The 22612-nt window shown below is 41.4% G+C and overlaps 1 protein-coding gene across 22 annotated transcripts in view; it reads left to right on the forward strand.

Moving 5' to 3' along the window:
- LOC131693700 (glucose transporter type 1) overlaps positions 1-22612 on the forward strand; it is a 704006-nt gene that overhangs the window by 588198 nt on the left and 93196 nt on the right. The window lies entirely within an intron of this gene.

Below are 22612 nucleotides of genomic sequence, written 5' to 3' on the forward strand. Positions count from 1 at the left end.
TGTTCGAGAATTGTTGATTCTACTTCAGATGAAGCGATAGCAAGTGCAATTTTCAATTTAATTTTAAACTAATTTATTTTTTGACGAATTCATGCAATTCATCAGTATTATATTATTATTCGCGTAACGCGTTATCTATCGAATAAATTCTTGTCGTTCCATTTGTGTGCTGGTAAACCTAAATGCAATAAAGTTTAGATGTTTATATCAACTGATAGATATTACTTCGGAAACCCTCCCTCTCCTTCATGCCCACCTCCTTAATGGAAGAAATAGGTATGCCAAATAATATATATTGCTAAAAAAATTCTTCAGTGAGACCACCCCCCCCCCCCCCAGCATGCACACAAATCACCCCGTGATCATCTACGAGATAAAAATAGAAGAGTACCGACATTCTTCTATAGGTACGCTTTCTTTGGTCCAAATTAGCACTTATCAGCGCTTTCAAACCACTCAAAACATTTAAATTGGAAAACCTTTCTCTTCGCCAACTACGATTTGTTAAAAACGTTAATTTATAAGCCCAAGAATCGAAAGCCGGCGCATCTCCCTCACCAATGTCGACGACAACAACGCTAACAAAAACGGTTCTTTTCAGTATCACAATTTTTATAAAAAATCATTTGAAAGATTCTTCGCCCAAATCACTTTTTATCCAAAAACTCCAATGAGTATCAACACATTTGAAGTACGGGTTCCTCATCTAGTCTACATCATTTCTAAATTTTCAAATTTTTACATTTTATAATTTTTAAATTCAAGATTTTAAACTCTCAAATTATTATTTTTTAAGATTTCAAATTTCTTGCTTTTAAAAAATTTTATGTTCTGAAAAAATTGCAATCTACAATTTTTCATAGGAAAAAATGTCCAAAAGATTCAATTTTTTTCTAAAAACCTCCGAATTCTGCAACTTTTGGCGAAGACATAGTGCAAGAAAATTCTGGATAGTTCCAACGATGATTCTATCTAGATTACATTACAATGTGAATTTTTTTTGGATTGAAAGAATTCTTTAATGCTACAACAATCATGTAAAAATTGTAATGTTAAACTGTTGTAATTGTTATGCTTATATATTGTTGATACGATGAATGCAAGCAGAGAAGTCCGTTATTTCAATAATCAAATATGAGTAAAGTGTCTAACTGGAATACAAATAGAAGTATTTAAGTCAACCGAACCGAAAGTTTTAAGTAAAATCATATTTTAGGTCTTTAGGTCAATAATTCTCACAATTTCAATTCAACAAAACAGGCTTATTTCCGCTTCCCTCCTTCGAGGTATGTGAGAAAAGGAAAAGGTTTCTCTAGTACAAGCTAAATGCGCCTATTTGCTCCTTTTTATTCTGGTTTGCAACCAGAAGAAAAAGAGAAGAAAAAATGCAAATAGCGGTTTTTCCGGAATAAAGATTTTCTTCTGGTACTGGAACAAACCTAATATCCAAGTCGAGAATCAGTATAAATTACAAAACTCTAGTTATGTATACAGATTTTCATAATTTTAGAATTTCGAATTACCTACATCTATTTCGCATACAGAAAGGATAACATCACGCAGAAGAATCAGGCCTTTTTGAAACAACAAAACATTTAGTTGAATTTCAAACTTGACAAACAGAAACATTGTTGAATCAAAATAAAATTTGTTAGATCAAACTGATCCCTTGGTTGAAAAGCAACATAATCTTTGTTTGATTTCAACGAAATTTGACCTTTTCTCTCCTTTGGTTAACGCTACAGATTATTTTTTTGTTTCTTCGATCTTGTTTGTTCGGTTAAATTTATCATGATTTTGTTGTTTTCAAGCAATAGTATTAATTGAACCAAATCTGAATCTTGTTTGTCTTTATATCAAACAATAAAATTGTTAATTAAAACCAAAATTTGCTGATTCTGATTTTTTTTCTGCGCGAAGAAGGTGCAAACGGAAGAAAAACAAAACAGCTATCCGCGAATCCCGGCAGGCATACAATTTCGCACCGGCTGCTTTGGTTCCCTCATATGCCTCTCTGTTCATGCACATGGAGCTGGAGAAGCAAAAATGACCGACGACATATTTTTCCTTGCTGTGCGGACGACATGCAGTCCCACACCAGCAGCGGTATCACTTTGCCTCTGCTTTGTTTCTCTCACACGCTCTCTCTTTGTTCCAGCCGACGGCGAGGCAAAAATGCCGTCGACGACATTTCGAGGAATATCTTTCCCAACGATATTTTTCTAGCCAGATGCACGACGTGCTACCAACACCATCACATCAACAACCCGAGCGAACCCGAAGCTAAAAATGTCGTGCCGTGCCGTCCCGTCCCGTCGTAGTGCGGATAGTCCTTTATACGTGCTAGAGAAGCTAGCTGCGTCACGTTGAAGATTCACAGCTCTCTCCTCTCGCAGCTTGATGTGGAGAACCTCAGCAGTCAGCCTATTGGAATCATTGTTGATTCTCTCCAATACACGCGTTCTGTTGAAATCGAACTGATGTCCACACTCTCTCGCATGCTGCGTTAGGCCGGTTATAGAGGTGCTCGTGCGAATTGAATTTTTATGCTGGGCAATGCGTTTTTCCAGAGTTTGCGATGTCTGTCCTATGTACTCTTTATTGTCACATCCACCACACGGAATGCTGTAGACCACATTGGTCTGTTGCATCTTTGGGATCCTGTCCTTCAACATAGTAAAGATAGTTACTATGTTTTAATTGCCGCAAGGTTCTACTGTATCGATTTTGTTGGCTATTTTCGGCAAATTTGAGACTAAGAGAAACGAAAGCAATGAAATTGAAAGACGGATAGGTATTCTAGAGCGAATCAGTTATAAACTTAGAACGGAAAACTAGAACTAGGCAGGCTCATATGGGCATGATCGAAAGGAAATGTGAAGAATTCTTTGCCTTATGCAGAGTAGGAGTTGGGCGTTGCACCCAAGTCTACCGCATGGTCTATGGTAGAACATAACTCATCATCATGTTTTACCGCCGACGCCGGCGTTCTAGTTTTCCGTTCTAAGTTTATAACTGATTCGCTCTAGAATACCTATCCGTCTTTCAATTTCATTGCTTTCGTTTCTCTTAGTCTCAAATTTGCCGAAAATAGCCAACAAAATCGATACAATAGTAAAGATAGTGTTTTTAATTTTGTCGGTCGGTTGGTACGCTGCGATGATGTCATTCTTGCGTAACACTTTTCCTATCTTCTCGCTTAGGCAGGGGATGTATGGGATGGAAATGTACTTAGCTATTTGCTCGTCTGTACTCGTGGTTTGCAGCGTGTTGTATAGTGAGTGTACCCTCTGTTTCAGTACACGCTTTATGAAGTGTTCCGGGTAGTTGTTGTTGCGCAGGATATCCGACGCTTCTTTTATGCTTACCTCTCTCTTCTCCGCATCAGTAAGCTTTAGCGCTCGGTCGAATAATGCGATAGCGGTATTCTTTTTGTGGGCGTGCGGACTCTCTGATGTGTAATCAAGGTATCGTCCTGTTGTCTGTTTTGGGAGCCATTTTTATCTATTCTCTCTTCCCTTCTAGTTAATAGGAGATCCAAGAACCGGATAGATTCATTTTCTTCCTTTTCCACTGTGAATTTTATGCTGTTGTGATCTTTTTCGAACTCCTGGATGACAGCATCGATCTCATTCTCCTTACCCACCAGAAAACAATCATCCACATACCTTCGATACACTACCAGCGAAATATTTTTTTGTTTCAATCTTTCTATTGCTTCTCTCTCTAGCCTCTCCATCACTATATTGGCAACGACGGGAGAAAGTGGGGATCCCATCGGTACTCCGAATATTTGGTCATAATACTTTCCATCGTATTGAAAAAATGACGCTTCTAGGACTGTTTTCATCGCCTGTTTGAAGCTGTCCCATGGGATTGTTATAATGTGTTGTAGTTCATTCCAACGTTCCTCAACATACTCGTACACTTTGTCTACAGGCACATTTGTGTACAGGGACACCACATCCAACGAGTATAGTACACATCCCTCCGGTACCCGTATCTTAGAAATCTCTTCTGCGAAATCAAAGCTATTGCGAACATGGTACTCTGCCTTTCCCACTAAATTGTTCAATATTCCCGAAAGGTATTGAGCCATACGGTACGTTGCTGAGCCAATGGTGGACACTACCGGTCGGAGGGGGCAGTTTTCCTTATGGATTTTAGGAAGACCATAGATCCGCGGTGGTGCGCAGTTGTACAATTTAAGTCTGTATTTGGTGGCTTTGTCAATGTGTTGGTCTAACCACCACTGCTCCACAATGCTGTTTAGCCTTTTTAGCACTCTGTTCGTAGGATTGTCCTTACGCTGCTTATAAGTAGATGGGTCATTTACCATTTCTGTCATTTTTTGGTGGTACTCGGTGGCTGATATCAGGATGGTTTTATTTCCTTTGTCGGCCTTTGTAACATATAGGTCTGGGTTCTCTCGCAAGAACTTCTTGCTGCGCACTATGTCTTTGTGTATCCAATCGTTCTCTTTCGTTCGTGGTTGGTTTTGATAGTTGACGTAGTTGGATATGATGGTAGAAACCTCTGCTCTAATTTCGTCAGCTTGTGGTTTGTTCTGTATTGCTGTCTCTACATCGGCGACAAGTTTCACGTATGGGATGGAGCTTTTTGTCTGTATATTGAAGTTGGGTCCAAGAAGAAGCGTTCGATCCAAGTAGTCGGGGATTTCGTAGCTCGTTGTATTTTCTATCCATTCCGCCTGACGCGTGGAACGCAGTTAGCGCTGTTCTTATTGCGAAAGCCTCGGCGGAGAAGACACTGTATTGCGGCGGAATGCCAACCGATTGTTGATAGTGTTCCCCGAAAATTCCCGCGCCGACAGCAATATCGTCTTTCGAGCCATCTGTGTACACGACTGTTGAACGGCTGAAACGTTCTGTCAGTAGCTCCTGAACGACTGGACGAACAATTTCAGAAGGATCTCCGGCTTTGACGCGTTTCTTGACGTCCCACACGATCTAGAGTTTGCTCGATGTACCAAGGGAAGATCAGCGCTATCCTTGCTTTTTTCCATCATGAGGATTGCCAATCGTGCAATGATTTGGAGAACGATTAAATCGAACGGCAAAGTACCTGCTTCAGCCATAATGGCTAGGATTGGGCTCGTGACATATGCTCCGGATGCGAATCTTATCATCCTGTTGTAGGCAGGAGCGAGAGTTTGGATGACGGCATCTCCTCCTTTGCTTACGAGCCCTATGCCGTATAGTATTCGAGAGGTAACAATTGCTGACCCGATTTACAGTAGAGACGCACGATGGCCACGAGGTAACTTGGCGCCGATCATCTTCAGGATACGCAGCCAGGATTCGCAAGCCTTCTTCGTCATTTTACAATGCGCTTTAAAGTTGAGCGATCGGTCGAGGGTAACACCGAGGGTTTTCAGCAGCGTTTGTGTCGGAACAGTTACACCATCTACCTTTAAATTTCCCTTGAAAAAGGCCACCAAAAACGGCCGAAACGTCGGGCAATTTATAATCCAATCGTTTGCCTAAATTTTACCGACTGAGAAAGCCGTAAACACCTGTTAAAATTCCCGTATCCAGTCGTTACAACACCTAAACATTTATCGCTTGTGTGGTTCGCGGCGGGCATTCGGGCTGCAATAGAAGATGGTGAATTTCGTTGCAGATATCGTAAATCCAAGACTACTCGACCATTTATTGACGGCTTTCACTGCGGATTGAAGTTTCCGAAGGAGCGACTGGTCTTTCTTCCCCCATACTAGAAGCAGAACGTCGTCAGCGAACAGCAAGATCTGTACGGAGTTCGGAACCACGCGAAAGATAGGTTGAATAGCCACGAGAAACAGCGTAACAGAAAGCACTGAGCCCTGTGGCAAACCATTTTCCAGCGGATGTGCTGGCGACAAATACCCCTCCACGTTGACCTGGAACGTTCTTTCGGCCAGAAAACTGTTCAGGATGTTTATCATTCTTCCACGTTTCTGCCATTTCTTTAGTGTGCGTAGTATGCCCATATCTCCAGGTGGTGTCGTAAGACTTCGACAAATCAAGCGACGCTATCAAACAGTGTTCATCGCGGTCAGGTAAAGACCTCTCTATTTCCGCGAAGTATGTGTCAGTACTCCGACCGGACCTGAAGGCGTGTTGTCGTTTGTCGAGACGCCCGTTCGACTCTAGCTAGGTAGTCAACCGTCGATTCACCATCCGCTCGAATACCTTTGCCATACAACTCGTTAAAGTGATTGGTCGGAAAGCAGATGGACCCGTGTCGCTCGAATTTGGCTTTGGGATTGGCACAATTATTCCAGTTCTCCAACAGGATGGGAATACGCCACTCCTCCATGTGCTGTTGAAGGGCTCAACCATGGCAATTTTCACCGACAGTGCCACTGAAGTCGCTGAAGCATTGGATAACCGATGCAGTCCGGTCCTGAAGACCCGATCCGCCCTCTGTCGAGTGCCCACAGCAACTCATTCAGTGTGAAGTCGGAATTATATATGTCGTCGGTGTCTGGCGAAAATTGTATTCGGTTTCGTTCGTCCTTTTTCTTCTTCCGATGGAACGGTTGTGGATAGCTGGAGGTTGCGGATATTTTGCTGTAGTGTTATGCCTGTTCTTTTTTTTTATTTCGATTATAGAGGTTTTAACATTAAGGTCATTCGCCTCTTCGGGTTAGAAAAATCTTATGAAAATTTCTAACCCTATGTGCGGGGTCGGGGCTCGAACCCAGGTACGCTGGGGCAATCGATTTACCAACTACGCTACGCCTACCCCCTGCCAGTTCTTCAGCTACTTCTTCCGGCTTGTCAGTGTATTCACTGGATCGTTTAATGACAGTTGAGCTATGCTTACGTTTCCCTCTCAGCGTGTTCACTGTCTGTCACTTCTCTGACGTAGTAGAACTTGGAGATATCTTCCCGACAATGTCTTCCCCTGCTTGGCGTCCTGGATTGACTTTCTCGCTGCGGCTCGCGATTCCTAAAAGCTTTTAAGTGCATCAGCTTTTCGTGGGTCTTCTGCCTGGATACGTCTCAGTGCTCTGAGTGTTTTTTTTTCTACGTTTTTTGATGTCTTGTACTGGGTGGTGAAGAACAATAGCTCCGGAAGCTGCTGGAAGTCAGCCTTGACGCAAGTCTCATCATCCATAATGAGACAATGAAACTTCGTCAGTATCTGGGTGTGCAGTTTCCAAGCCTGTGACTTTCTCGCCGTCTTTTGCCGTTCGTCACGATTTGGAGCCTTCTGCACTTTGTACGTATGCTATTCTCTGAACGGAAAACTTAGACAGGTTCAACGTTTTGGCCACATACCTGACCGAAGCGTTGGGATTCCCCTTAAACGCTTTTGATCCTGATCATTAATACAACATCCATTCTGACGGCATTTCTTCTTCCATTCGATGCTCAGAATTTTAATCGCACGACTCACCCTTGACTGCGCGATTCCGAGTTGTTTTCCGATGTCCCGATGAAAGAGTTGAGGATTTTCCGCAAAATCAATTCGCGACGTTGCCTTTCGGAAATCGCCATTTTTTACAATTTTCGAAAAACTGACAGCGATAAAAATGTAGTGTAAACAATACACTCTAAACCACTTCTATCCAAATTTTCAAGAGAAAATACCCAATGGGTTATTTTCTACAACATTTTTTTCCGTAATGCAATTTGACGTGGGACCCCCATACCTTGTTATCAATTTCTGTTATTTTAACGACTAACGAGATCATATTTATAACACAATATGTTACGAAAATTGTATTCTGTTATAATCTTGTTATTTCATTCTGATTCTACTCTACTATATCTATTCCTATATATCTACTTCACAATTACCCCATTCTTAAAATACTCAAAATGTTGCTGAGGCTATAGAGGATTCATCTAAATCGGAAGTCGCCATCTTGGATCTCAAAACGCCTTCAGACGTAGATTTCTGTCATAAACTCTTCAATCCCATTCCGAAAATACCCAACTTTTATTATGTTAAATTGGATACTTCATACTATACTGTACGAACTAAAACTTTTTTACGAATTTGGTTCGTAAAAAAAGTTACGTAAATCGAACATTACGAAAAAAAAGAGTTCGTAAATGGAGATTTCAGCGTATTGAAATAGTTCTTTATGATATTCCTCAGAGTCCCAGTCATTGGGTTTTTGATTTTCATGAACACGTAATGAGTAATCAAAAGCAGCATGGGACGTTTCATTTTGACGCAGAGAAGTTAAAGAATTAATTACAAAGTCACGTTTTCCATATTTGATTTTGTGAAAAATCGACTGCAGATTTAAGTATTACATATTACTATTTTAGCAATACCGATATTATTGTTTGAGTAATATTTCAAAATAATCCGAATCGTAATCATGGTTTGGGACGAAACAAAAGTCATTTTAGAAAGAAAAAAAAATTATATCGAGTAACGGACACTGAAAAATAATTATAACTCTAAAAGATAAGAGTAACAATTTCAAACAAATATTCGTCGAATAACATTGAATAGCTTAAAACTATCGATTAATCACCTCCACTAGAAACAAATCTAACGAAATGAACACTGATATGACATCACCTTACCATTATTTTCAGCGCAGAGGGGTACTTTCTCAAATAAGTTGGTATACGGTAAATGCATCCGCTTCGCGCGACCCTACAAATTTGACCACTCAGCCCAGCTATATTGTAATGATTCGTTCATTTAAGCGTCTTGCCCCTGTAGGTTAGGACAAAAAGGACGTTTTCTCGATTTTTTAGGCTTTTTACCCCACCCCATTTAAAAAAACAACGTTTCAAAACAACGAGACGAGAAGAAAAAACACAAACTACATTTTTCTCACGCAAACTACAATACTACACAACACGTTTGCTTTTGTTTTCCTATTGTTTATCCAAATTTACGATATTAAATTCTGTAAATTTTCATTTCTTTTCTCGATTCGTTCAACCTATCTGACAATCGCGGATTAAATCTATTTGTTTTCGAAATCACCGCCGACGAGGAGCGCCGCACGCAAGTTTCCTTTCTTAATTTTCCCTCATTTAGTTTAGTTTCATTTAAATCGCAACTCGACTGCGGGAGGCCATCTCGTCCTCATTACAACAAACTCCGCGCCGGGCGCAGAACCGACCGTCCCCCAGTGCGACCAAAAACCGCCATCAACCAAACGACCGACCTTTGATCCGAACACGCGCGTAATAATCCGTCTGAATTTCGATCGTTAGCGTTTTTCGACTGCAAAGCCCTCCACCTCCCCGCCCCAATCAGCCCCGAAACCCTCGTGGGAGGCCCACCGCAAACCACCGAAACGAGCTCGTTCATCAAGCCATTGTTATTATCCTTTAATTTCATGAAATTAAGTTTCAAACTTCGATCACCTCCAACCGCTCCGCAAATCGACCAACCACGCGAACGAGACTCGATAAATACGTGTCGCAATCAGAGCCGCCGGTTGTGAGTACCGTGGAAGGACTGGGCTGGGAAGGAACAGACCCCATCCCTCCCCCCGAATCAGTAGAAAGAAAATGTTTTAATGAGAATCCTCGCGAGGTGCGATTAATACACAATCAGCAACACCCCAGCAGCGCTCATGGCGTCACAAACACTCTCAAGTGCGCTTTCTCGACTGCCTCTGCAAGCCTCTGTACTGTACATAGTAATCACAAATAATGCGCTGACTGATGGCTGAGGTATGTGTGTACGTGTGTGTGTGGGGGTGAGCGTATGTGACAACTAACAAAAACAGCCGTGCGAAAACACATGCACTCATATCAACACGGGCACATGTGACGCTATAGTGTAAGATTTTATTTGTACAAAACCCTGCAAAAAGTCCATTTATTGTTCCCACGCAGCTGCGACTTTTCAACACCCTCAACATAGCAACAAGTAAACACATAAACACACCCGTTTTGATTTTTCTTTTGTAATCCATTTCAAACAAAGTAAATATTTGCCTGCTTTGTGCCCGTAAAAAGAAAGTAAACAGTTACTTCGCAGACTCTCGTTTTTTCTTGGCGAGGCATCCTTTAAACGAGTTCCGCTGGGCAGATTTCAAACGAATAAAAACTAATCAGATTGTTTAGCCAGTTGAAACTTTAAATAGTGATCACAGTAAGTTTCCTATAAACCGAGTGGCAAACGACAGACGGCAAGGTTTTTAACGTGCTTGGAAAAGTGACTTTCTTCGGCTTACCCCTGAGTTTATGTTTACAAGAGCCCAATTGGTCAAGTTCAGCTAAATATCACATCAACGAATTTTTTAGTGTTGCTCAAATTTTTTACCCATGAAAATTGGATGACATGCTGGCCGGTAATATATCAAACCGATAATATGATAGAGTAGAAGCCACTTAGAACCCAGACATAAAACATCAGATGTTTTTCGAAATTGATTTGACGTAAGATTTCTAGAGTGACCAAAAAAGATTTTCGTGCGATGCTGGGTAAAAATATACCTGTTTTGTGTATATAATCCGTAGAGTGTATTTGTTTACGCAACATTATGCTCACCGCTGTTCGGCATCGTTCACATTTAGTTTAAAGACGCTGAATCCGTCTAGATAAAGACTCGCCATCTTTATCGTTTGTTTACCATTTATCGGTCAGTGTCATTCCAATCGGGCACGAGACCTGTCAAAAGCACTCAATCCGAAGAAAATCGCCCGAATCCTTCTCGAACGTGAGTCATCAAGTAAGATAGACTGTGTTACATAGCGGTACGTTCCGAGCCCCAGCTCGACTGAAATGACATTTGGTGCACTCTTTGCTTACGTGGCTGATCAGCTGGTCTTTAGAAAACCAGTGAACAGTTGATCAGCTAAGTAAACAAAGAGCGCAGCAACTGTCATTCCGGTCAAACAGGGGTTCAGAAAGTATCGCTATGCAACGCAGCGCGTACTGCTTCATTGACAGGTCTCGTGCTTGATAGGAATAACAATCTCTCAACAAAGGATAGAAAAGGCGAGATGGATTCAGCGTTGTTAATTTAGGCTGTGAACCATTTGGCGATTTTGTTTAACCTTTAGTTAAAATTTGACAGTCCGAAAGTTATTTTCTGTTGTATGGAAAAATTTAACCGAGAGAGCGAACCATTTCAAAAGTTGACATATGGATAGTTATTTAGAATTGACAACTGCGATAACCACAAGATGGTAGAGGTGTGAATATTTCTCGATATATTGAAAATTAGTTTTTTTTTCTTATTACATTAGGTATGACAGTCATAGCCTCGAAAAGTAAAAATCCACATCATGAAATAACCCAAACAAAACTTAACACAACACGTTATCGTTTCCATCTTTATCCCTTAATTTTGTATTGAAAAATATTGACAACCTCAATTAGGTACAGAAAATGTTTCCACCTTTTTATTCTGCATCATGAGCAAAATTTTAACCATCGAGCTGTCAAATTTAACTATCGCTTTGACAATTTAACCATGCTCCAGAGTAGGGTTATTTTGCAAATAACTTTCGAAGTGTCAGATTTTAACTAAAAGTTAAAAATTTCACCAAATGGTTCACAGCCTTAGTTGTAAATTTTTGTTCATTTTCGCGTTTGTGAACAATTTTGTTCGTGCAGGTAGGTTAGATAAGATAGGCCACAATTCTCCCTTGCTGTCGAAAGCTGTGCAGATGGCAGTGGTTCAAGGCAGGCGGTTTATTTTTATCGAGCGAGATGCGGCCATTGTAATTGCGACAGTTAGTTCCGGACTACGTTGCAGTTCAGTTCAGTTCGTTTTTGTCTGTGAACGATTTGTTGCTGGACAAAACCAGCCTGCCAAGTTACGCGTGTGTGCGGAAGTAAATTCCCGCAAAAGTGCCGGGTTGTGGCTCGAGAACTTTGATCCGGTGTCGGGTCATCAATTAGGGCAACTAATCGCAAAGGAGCCTCTCGCTTCCCCGGCTAACCATAAAGGACCCAAGAGACGCCATACCACCTCAACGCCTCGCAGTGGAGAATCAACCGAACGAGCAGTCAATGGCCCAGGTAGACACGGGAGTAGCCTACCTCAACTGGACTCGCTGTCCAATCTGCTTCGCTATCTTAGCGATACAGATTGGACAGCGATTCCAGCTGAGGTAGGTCACTCCGGTATCTACCTAGGCCATAGACGGGGTGTGTGTGGTCCCGGTGATTATTCGCTCATGAGGTTGTTCCTCCCTAGCTAATCGCTAAGAACCTCTGCCATAGCAGCCAACAGTTATCTGGGAGAACTCGGCCGTTGTTATCTCTGCCAGTCAGACAAGATCACCCACCTTTCCGCCCGCAACTGTGGGCCAACAGAAACAGTAATGAAGCAGAAGAAGATCGATTCTAACCTCGAAAAGAAATACGTCGCGAGAATACCCGTGTGTGCGGGAGAAAAACATTTCCGCGAAAGTGCCGGCTGGTCGAAAATCCAGAATAAATAACCCCGCCTATCTGCCAACAGCAACAGCCAGCGAAGAAGAAGAGGTTTAGGACAAGGTTTGTTAAAATTATTTTCGTTTACTGGTCTTTGTGGCTATGATAATCCGTGCCACCCTGTCGAAACGATCTTTCATTCATTACCGGAACCATGCGCATAAGTCACTTGAAAATATGGCGATTTTCAGTTTCAGTGAATTAACAGTGGTGTATGTCCGCGAAAATTCATCGAAAAAAGTTGTAACTATTTTTCATTGCATTGAGTACTAAGTACCTCAACTCCTCAACGCAACGCACAAGAACCACCAATTCGGATCCTTTGCCACCACTTACCACCACTTAAAGGACAATTCGGCAACAACTACCACAACAACAAAGGAAAAAACAAACAACAAAAACTGAAATAAAAAGCAGCAATGTTAGAGAAAAGCCTTCCTTCCTGCACTTGCCCTGTCCGCGGACGTACCGGTCCCAACTGATGGATTTTCGGCGGCTACTGGTGCAGGGGACCCAGCTACCCTCTGGGTAAGTCCCCTCTACTAATCAGTAAGCCAAGAACGGCTCAGCAGCTCTACATCCCTTGCCGACAACGTACCAGCAGCCAACATACGAGCGACATTCCATGCAAGACGGACTTCCCTACCTCCAACACCCAACACGATCGCTTTAATAACCTAGCAGAAAACGAGCACACCTACAACCCACCCGGGCCGCTTTCACATACCCTCCGTGGTCACTCGAAGGATTCAATCAAGCACTAAATCGAGGAACAACTCAACATCGATAATTTCTTCAGCACCTATTCCTATCTGTCCGTCAACCCTCACCCTGCCCGCACTGACCGCAGTCCACTAGCACTTCAATGGAACACCAACGGGATAAGGCAGAATCTCGGGGACCTTCAGGCCACAACACCTCTAGCAATTCAAGAAACACACTTCCCGAAAAAACTCCGACATCTTCTCATGCCTAGAAAACCGATACTGATGGGAATTACGGACCGGAGGAAACATTTTACAAACGATCGGATTGGCCATGCGAGCTGACATCCATTGGGAATATATCCAACATGACACCGAACTACTGGCAGCTGCCCGAAGAATACGTATACCCACTCCTTGCACCCTGGTATCCATCGACATACCACAAGATGTCAGAGAGTCAAGAAAGTCGAAGAACTGATTCGTCAAATCCCGTCTTCATAGCTGATGAAGGGTGACCTAAACGTCCACCGCCCTGCCTGGGGGGCACAGCAATAATCACGAAAGATGAGAGCCCAGCATTTATCAGAGGACAGATTCTATCCGCTTTCGACGTAGCAATATTCTCCATCACCCTCACCTTCGATTGCCTCTGGTCAGTACTCCCAGACATCTGCAACAGTGACCACCACCACATCCTGATTACACATAAAAATCCACCGCAACATACCGTCGGCGCCGGTGGCTCTACCGGGAAGCCGACTGGGCCATTTCGAAGAATCCTTTAGGCAGAAGCTCGACTGCCATAAAGACTACACACCGGACGAACTAAAAAATACTAAACAACACGCATTCCGGAAAGGAAAAAGGAACCGGGTCCTACCTTGCATCCTTCAAGGAGATCATAGCCCAGGCAACAAACGAAGGTCTTCATGTTGACATCACCGCCTTGGACATTGATAAAGTCTACAATACAGTATGGCGGGGAGAAGTCATCCAAAAACTTGACCGCTGAGGAATAAGTGACAACCTCTGCAACTACGTACAATGATTCCTTCAAAATCTGACTAGACCAAGGCCACAAAGGTTCCATTTGATTCCTGATTTTTTTCACATAAGATTGCAAAAAAATGTATGACATGCAGCATAGAACAGAAATGTTATCAAAAATAGGGAATTATGGTTTCAAAATATTCCAAAATCTCATCTTTTTGATTTTTTCAAGAAACTGGTATATTTCCTTTCGTATGCTGAGATTTTTTCCTTAAAAAAGATTTAAACTGTAACTTTCGGGTTTAAAAAAATGTAGCATTAAATTTATTCTTCCCTCATATTTTCGAATAGTTCAAATGGCAATCGAAGTGGGCGGAAGTTCGAAAATGTCCAAACTTTGTGAAATTTGGCAGTTTAGTTTGTCACAATATGAAGAAAGGGGAACCTTTGTTGTTGCATGTTGTTGGAGGTATACCATTTCTGAGCCTCTTTCCTATAGTGACAGAAAGCCAAAACAACACTGAATAATTCTTCGTTTCTTCGAAAATGCAACAAGCGTGTTTGCAAATATTCCTTGTTGTAAATCCCTTGATTGGCGGTGCCAATTGTGACTTTTGAACCAACATGTGCAAATCTCCTGCCAAACCAAGTATTTTTTCGGAAGCTTTCTTTTCTTATCTTTCTACTTACACTTATCTTGAACCATTCCATTCCTGGTAACGATGAGTTGACCTCAAAGTTCTCTTCTTTTCTCTTCTTGGATCTCTCCAAGCACCGGTATTACTTTGGCGTTCGCAAACACTACTATCTCAGTTAACAAACACATTCCAATGTGCTCGATCAACGATAGAGCCTTAAGGGATTCCCGGCGCTTTTCTAACCGATTTCTGATCCCTTTTTGTATCGTAGACCGGAGTACGATTCGGGAACTAACTCTTCATAATTCTGTACAGCCTTTAGCTTTTGCTTCCCCTTATTTTGGGCACTGATTTAGCAATAGCTTTCCAGCTCACACAATGGACCGCATTGTTGACCTCATTGATGTCAATATAGCTTCGTGATATATTGATTTCCGCTTCTCCTGTGCTTGAGCACTGTCTAATCTCTTTTGATCACTATCAGTGTAGCGTCAACTGTAGCAGTCTCTTTCCGGAATACGAACTGGTTCTTCGACAGATCATGATCGTTCCCAGACAATGTGTTCGATATCGTGATATCCATCGCCGCAAGCGCAGAAACCACTATCCATGAGCTCAATAGTTCACGTCCAGCGTGTAATTTGAGTTTGTTCTGCTCCCAAGCCAAGGTTGTTGGAAAACTCAATCAAAAATGCCTATTTTCATCTGAAAGATTAAGCTATTTTTCTAAATTTCACAAAACTTTGGTTTTAAACTATTCCATTTTTTTCAAAAATTTCTTCACAATGATTTAATTGGAACCCCAAACTCCTTCCATCATTTGCATTTGTTCCCCAAGTAGCACGCTTTGTTACTGTATAGTATTTGTAACTCTCTTGGTAACAACTATGTTACGAAAAAAGCGCACTTTGTTTGTATGTTGTGCAACATGTTCCTAATTACAGCAAAATAATGAAAACAATAGCTGTGCCATTTTTCGAGAACTGGGTAGTTGGACAGTTCTGTTTTAGGGTGGAATGGCAAACAAAGAGGCATTTGAAACTTGTTAGACTGTTTGTGCAAGTTAGCAAAGTTTCTAATTAGTTTCACAACTGTTATTTATGTTTGCATACTTAACACTATTGGCCATCTCTATAGTTGCATATTTGCAGAATCAGTTTAAAAACCCGTGGAAATTCTTTTCAAATATATCCAACGATAAAAAATATTGTGTAGCAGTTGTGCAACATTTAAAACTTTCAACAAGTTGCAATTGCTACTTGGGTCTGCTTCCAAACCCAGTGCGTTAGAAAACTCGATGGTCAAAAGTTTTTCCAACTTCTATTGTCTTTTTTCAGAATATTATGAAATCAATATTCAAACGCTGCACCCCCTTATTGATGTAGGATTGATCTAAAAAAATCATAAATTCCTTTTTCGATATAATAAGCATTTTATGTAAGACTTTACGCGAAAATTTAAGATGACCATTTTCAGCGATATCTTTCCTCTTGAACACCACTAGTTCTTCATACAAACGTTGGTTTTAAACTGTGAACACATGCTTCTATTTTTTCAAAAATTTCTGCGCCATTTTTTTCGTTCCGCTCCCAATTTTTTTTTTTTTATTTAGTTTTGCAGTGTAATCGGCTCTTTTCTGCAAATCGGGTATCCCATGATAAAACACTTGCCACCAGCAGGTAAAATAACACTTCTAGGAACCTTCAACAACATTTGGGAAGGCGGGCCACTCTCATAAAGGTTAACTGCGCAGATTGTACCGATTCCAAAAAAAAACTAAGGAAACAGGACTTCCAGTGACTTTAAACCGATTAGTGTACTTTCCTCTGTAGTCAAGATACTAGAAAGATTAGTCAATCGACGGACGTTTGGACGAACGAAACCTGTTAGATCGTGCGCAGTTCGCCTTCCGAAAAGGACTTGATACCGGGATGTATTTGGGAACCCCGAATCCTCGGCATTGTGTTTGACAGGAAAATGACTCTTCTTCCGCATTTCTGCCAACACAAAAAGGACATCGAAGGCAGAAAAAAGGCTAGTGCGGACCATCAGTACCCGCCACACTAAGCGTAATCGCAGAACGACTCTCAGCAACAGCTAAGCCCTCATCACCACCCTCTCGCCATTATTCAAAGGAGCGGTGAGACTCACCTCACGTTTATTACCCGAGGCCGGAATACTCCTCTTCCGGTGGGAGACTGCCGTAGCTGAGCTCGAAAGTCACATCCAGGTCTGTCTTCTCTGATTTGCATTCGGTTAAAACCGCGCTTGAGACAAGGACCTCCAGGCATTCTTACGTATAGGTAATTGAAGCATCCTGGGACACTCTGACCACATTAGCATTGATTCCCGGCCACAGTGACATAAGAGGCAACTGCGAGGCGGACCACCTGGCAGCCATCGGACGTAAAACGTACTCTAATATCCAATGAAAACCCTTCGAGTTTTTAGTGTTTCGGTAAGCGCTAAGAGCTCCTTTTTAATCCTCCAAGACCAGGAGCTACTAGCTCCGTTTTGGTTACAACACTTTCAAGAGATGTCACTTTCGGATCCCCGTCAAGGAACAGCTTCTGGCCTTTACAAGGAAGAGAGGAAATGTTCCTGTTCGTCGAGGATGGTGGAGTAGCTTCCTTCAACATTTCTGCCAAAGAACGCTTCGAACGCCCCGCAAGGAAACATATGTGTTTATCCCCCGTAGTTTGTACGTGGGACTTGCCGAGAGATCATACAGAAGCTCTCCACAGTAGGGATATTTTTCAGCATTCCTACTGCACCAATCATCCACACAATTCTCGCAGCATTTTCCACAGCAGATCTTATTGACACAATGTGTGACAATGTGGCCCAATTGTTTACAAGTGCAATTCATGACCTGTGGTTCGAACAGACGGACAAGCAGACGAACCTTGTGCAAGAGGATGTAGTTCGACGAAACGAATCCAGCAAAAATAATAAGAGTTTAATTGGGGGTATGTTTTCGAACCATATCCCGTGACTACTACTGGATTCAAACGCTTGCAATCCAGTATTTTCACCGGCTGAAGTAAGCAGTCTCCATAACAGTCAACATCGTACTGCAACAGATCCTCGCATGTAAAACTCTCATCGCTAACGACGCCTTCAATTTCTACCCTTACAGATGGAATCTACACATTGTAGTCTTGCGTAAAGTGCTCGCAACAAGCGCTATCGTTTGCCTGCTTTGAGTTAACTAACGAAACCCTTACCTTGTCCGAGTGGTCCTTTGAAATTTCGGTCATAGCCGAGAACCGTTCTGTCAGGTCTTTAGAAATCTGCAGAAGATTCCACGATTTAGTCTTGGATCGAAAGAGGACCACAAATAAACCAGTTGAGAGTTCTGGGTATCGTAAGGGGGCTTAGAAGTTGAACCCCCATTCAACTTCCATTTGACCATCCGGAGAGGGAACCATCGAAACAGTAAAGACAAGGAATCACTTAGCTTAACGACGGTATTCCAACGACGCCCTACCAGTACAGCTGGCTCTATTGTGTAATTCTAACACTGCACGAACAAACCACCCTGATTGTCGGCGTCTCGACGATAGTACAGAATAGACAACCATTGTTCTCGCTGGTACAAGAGATCGATCAGTAGATCCCTTATACCGGCGAGAACAGTGGGTGTCTATTCTGTACCACAGGCCGAGACACCGGCAATCAAACCTTCACTGAAACAAAAAGGCTGATATAATTGAGCACCGACTAAACGCACAGAAAGAGCGAAATGATGTACTCCGCTCGAGAGCTCGAAGCGATTATTGTTTTGGAACATGTAGGACAATAGTGCATGCATCAATAAGCAAAAAACTAGGAGTGGGTAATGTCCGGGACGTAACCGCGGTGTTGACGTAGGACTAAACTTGGGCATATCATATGACATTCATGGATAATTTGAGCCAATGCACTTTTTGAATGAATGTTTACTGGAAATTTCATGTCGAATGAGATTGCCACATTCACTGATTTTCTAGGACTTGCAAAAACCTTCGGGTTTGTAGATTAATTTGATAAACATTTGCTTATATGAATCACTGGTAAATGTATACAAGAATTGACAGGCGCAAACTTATTAAATGGAACTTTCTAATTCAATTCTTTCTCCATTATGTTTTCATCCTAAAAAGAACGGTTTGTAGATAACTATGTTTGGTGATACCAGACGAGAATCCTTGCTAACGATTCGAACCTTGCCCGAATTCGCTTCTGCTGCGTACATACACGAACATTCCCCTTTCGCAGCTCACATCGAATGAGCATTGTATGTCGGAATGCGATCTCTTTTATAAACTTCTTAGTGCAGATGGTAGTCCATCCCTTTGTGCGACAAATGAAAATATTTTCATCATTCGTTTTGGCGTGGCATTCGCTTAGTAGCAGGGTTGCCACATTCACTAATGTTCTAGTAAGATTTGCATTGTAGATTAATTCGATAAACATTGGTTTATATGTGTCATTGATAAAGTACAGCAGACTTGACAGGCGCAAACTCAATCCAAGTTATTAAAAGGAGCTTTCTAAATAAATTCTTTCTCCATTATATTTTCATCCTAATAAGAACGGTTTGCAGATAACTATTTTTGGTGATACCAGACGATTACATACACCAGATGCGTACATACACGAACATTCCCCTTTCGCAGCTCACATCGAATGAGCATTGTATATCGGAATGCGATCTCTTTTATAAACTTCTTAGTGCAGATGGTAGTCCATCCCTTTGTGCGACAAATGAAAATATTTTCATCATTCCACATTCACTAATGTTCTAGAAAGATTTGCAAAAACCACCATTCAAAGCACGGCTAATTAATGCTTTTACAAAATCATTTCTATCAAAATTTACGGTAAAATCTTCGGAATCTACTACACAATTGTTTTAATTATTTCCCAACAAATCGCGCAAAAATCTGTTCCGTACAGCACAGCGCAAATAATTGACGTTGGAAAACAAATCGGCAACTTCAGCTGCCAAACACTTAGAAACGATCGAAGCATTTTTCCGTTAATATCACTTTTCTGACTCAAATTGTTGTAGGTATTTTATTGCTTCCGTCCAATTGGTCAGTTTATTGGTTTTATCGCACATTTTTCGGATATTGTTATAGAAAATAACTAACCCGATAAGAGGGAAGTTATTTTCCAAAGCACGAAATGGAAATTTCAATTGTAATTCTTCTGAGAACGATTTTGTGGTCCTAATAAGGACCGTTTGTTGTGAATATTATTTCGCCGTTTCCCGCTCGGCATGATGATTATTCGCTTGGCATGGATAGCGCACAGATTGGTATTTTCCAACAAACTAACCAGGTAGGCCTCGCTGGCTTCTTAAAGGGCCATTACGGCTGAGCTCCGGAAGAGTAGGTTTTGAAATTCTGTGCAATCTCACGGACCAGGCACTGGAAGAGCAGCTTGCGAATTAGTAACTCTGTCCACTTCTGAGAGCAATGAATTTCACGCAGGGCGACGACTGTTCTTGGTTGGCAGCGATAAGGCAGTAGCTATGATTTGGTTGGTGGTCAAAATGCAGCTTCTCGTTGAGCAGCACACGTACGTGTGTTCTGCTCTGTGGCTTACACACGTCTGGCTTTGAGAAAAACTGTGACACCCATATTTATAGGTTTTAGCATTAATGTTGATTCGCATTAAAAGTAGTTTTTGAACTTTTTAAACAAGTTTTACATAGCAAACAAGGTATCAATAGCAAGCGTTGAACGTTTTCCTTTCGATTTATGAAACAAAATTAGTAATTCCTTGAGTAGGAGAAAAGTTATTAGAGTTCAAACTGTACGTAACGCATCCGTTTTGAAAATTTTGAAATGACACCCAGTATAGTAAAGAAAGACGTAAGTCCTACGTCAAAACGTTTTGAAAAATCTTCTAAAGCGTAAATTTTCACAGAAAAAGTGAAAATTCGCAGCCTCTCTCGACAAGAGACTGCAGTATGGTGCACCAACCCAACACTAAAATGATGAAAAGTTTAAAATATAGGTCTATTATCATTCGTATTGAGCTGTTTCAAGCGAACAAAGCATCTCCTCAAAACTTTGTCAAATACCGAGGAAACATTTGTGACCTAGCGGATTAAGATTCAATTGGTTTATGTCATTCCATACTATAGAGATAGAGGCCATTTTTCCGATAGTTGGAAAGTAAACCGAATTAAAAAAAATCCGACCGAAGCTTTTTCGTGATTGATTCCCGTTGATTTCATGCAGTCGGCCGCAAATCTTGAACAGAAAGATTTGTGATTTTAGTCGCGTACGGCTATTTAATCTTCTCGGATGCATTCCATTTTTTTGATCAGAGGGTTAAGGTTGGACAGAGAGTGGGCAAAAATCGAAAACGAAAAAAAGCTGTTTTTCTGCACACCGTGTGTTAAATCTTCATAAAAATCAATCAGCTTATTAAAAATGTTGTTACAGTACTGCTGATTGATTTTTATGAAGACCAAACACACGGTGTGGAAAAACTACTTTTTTCGTTTTCGACTTTTGCGCTTTCTCTGTTCAACCTTAAGAAATTGTCAAAAGTCGTTCAAAATCCTCATGGTGGCGTGGAGAAAAATAATTTAACACAACCCTCCCCTTCACCAATGTTCTCTACAAAAAATTTTTATTGTATTTTAAGCAAAAAACTATAAACTATATCAATTAAGCCGTAGTGTATTACTAGATCCATTTTTAAAAAGCCGTATATGTATATCTTCATTCCAAGGATGAGCATCGTTATATTTTAGGCATTGATTTTTTGTTCGGAATATACTACTTCCCACACATAATTCTCAACAATCCAGCAATTAAAAGCCTTGCCGTCGAATGCCACTCACAGCGCACTGATTGTCATTTATCATTTTCCACTGCCGAATTTGTTTTCTTTTCGAACCACTCGTCCCACTAGCTGGCAGGAAGAGGCCTCCGTCCGGCGACAGATTATTATTCTTTTTCATTACACCCAAGTCTGTTTTACGCGGCGGATACATGTCACGTATAAACCCACATTGAGAACTTGATAACTCAAAAATGAAGGCAAATATAAATTGATAACAATAAACCTGTAAAAAAGAGTTGAGTGTACTTTTTTTCCGCCATTAAATTGTACACGGGTCATTCCGAATTAATCTCATTTTGGCGTGCCACTTCGATTAAATTAATTAAATCAATCGAATGACCGCCGAACCATACCAGCTGGCCCGGAGCCTCCGGATTATTCAGTTACATAAACTACGAGTCATCAGCTCTTGGAGGAAAAGCCATAAATTAACCCCATAATCCGAGTGGCTTTGTGGAGTACAACCAAAAAAATCGGAGCATTCAGTTTGTGGATTCAATTTATGTTCCTTTATGTTTCGTTGCCCATCCCACCACTTACACTCGTTTGGTAAAATATATTATTTCCGTTTGGATTTCAGTTCGACAACATTTTTTTGTTCACAACCACCACTACAGATACCCAAACAATCAAATTAGTCTGCTCTCTTTGCTCTCTCAAAATACCATTAATCACCGCCCTTCACAGCGAAAAAAAACAATCAATTCAGCAATCCAAAAACAGTACTTCACATTTTCCGAAGCGTTCGGTTCGCCAGGGGTCATCAATCAGTGCGACGATCCTCTCAAGTGCATCGCCTCCCGGGCGTCAGCAGTTGCTGAGGTTGGCAACACTATGTCCCACGCTGATGCTCCAACAGTGCAATTCCAGTACACAATCACTCACGAAGATCCCACCGAAAATAGACCGTGTAAATATTTAGCATTTGCTTTTGGCTTCAGATCACAACACAACCACAGCGCCACAAGCTGGGCCAAAAGCACGCTTCAAACTGACAGCAGTGTTGCCAACGAAAACGATCCACTTGATTGATGGCGCCTGTAC

The sequence above is a fragment of the Topomyia yanbarensis genome, chromosome 3 (assembly GCF_030247195.1).
Source record: "Topomyia yanbarensis strain Yona2022 chromosome 3, ASM3024719v1, whole genome shotgun sequence".
NCBI lineage: Eukaryota > Metazoa > Arthropoda > Insecta > Diptera > Culicidae > Topomyia > Topomyia yanbarensis.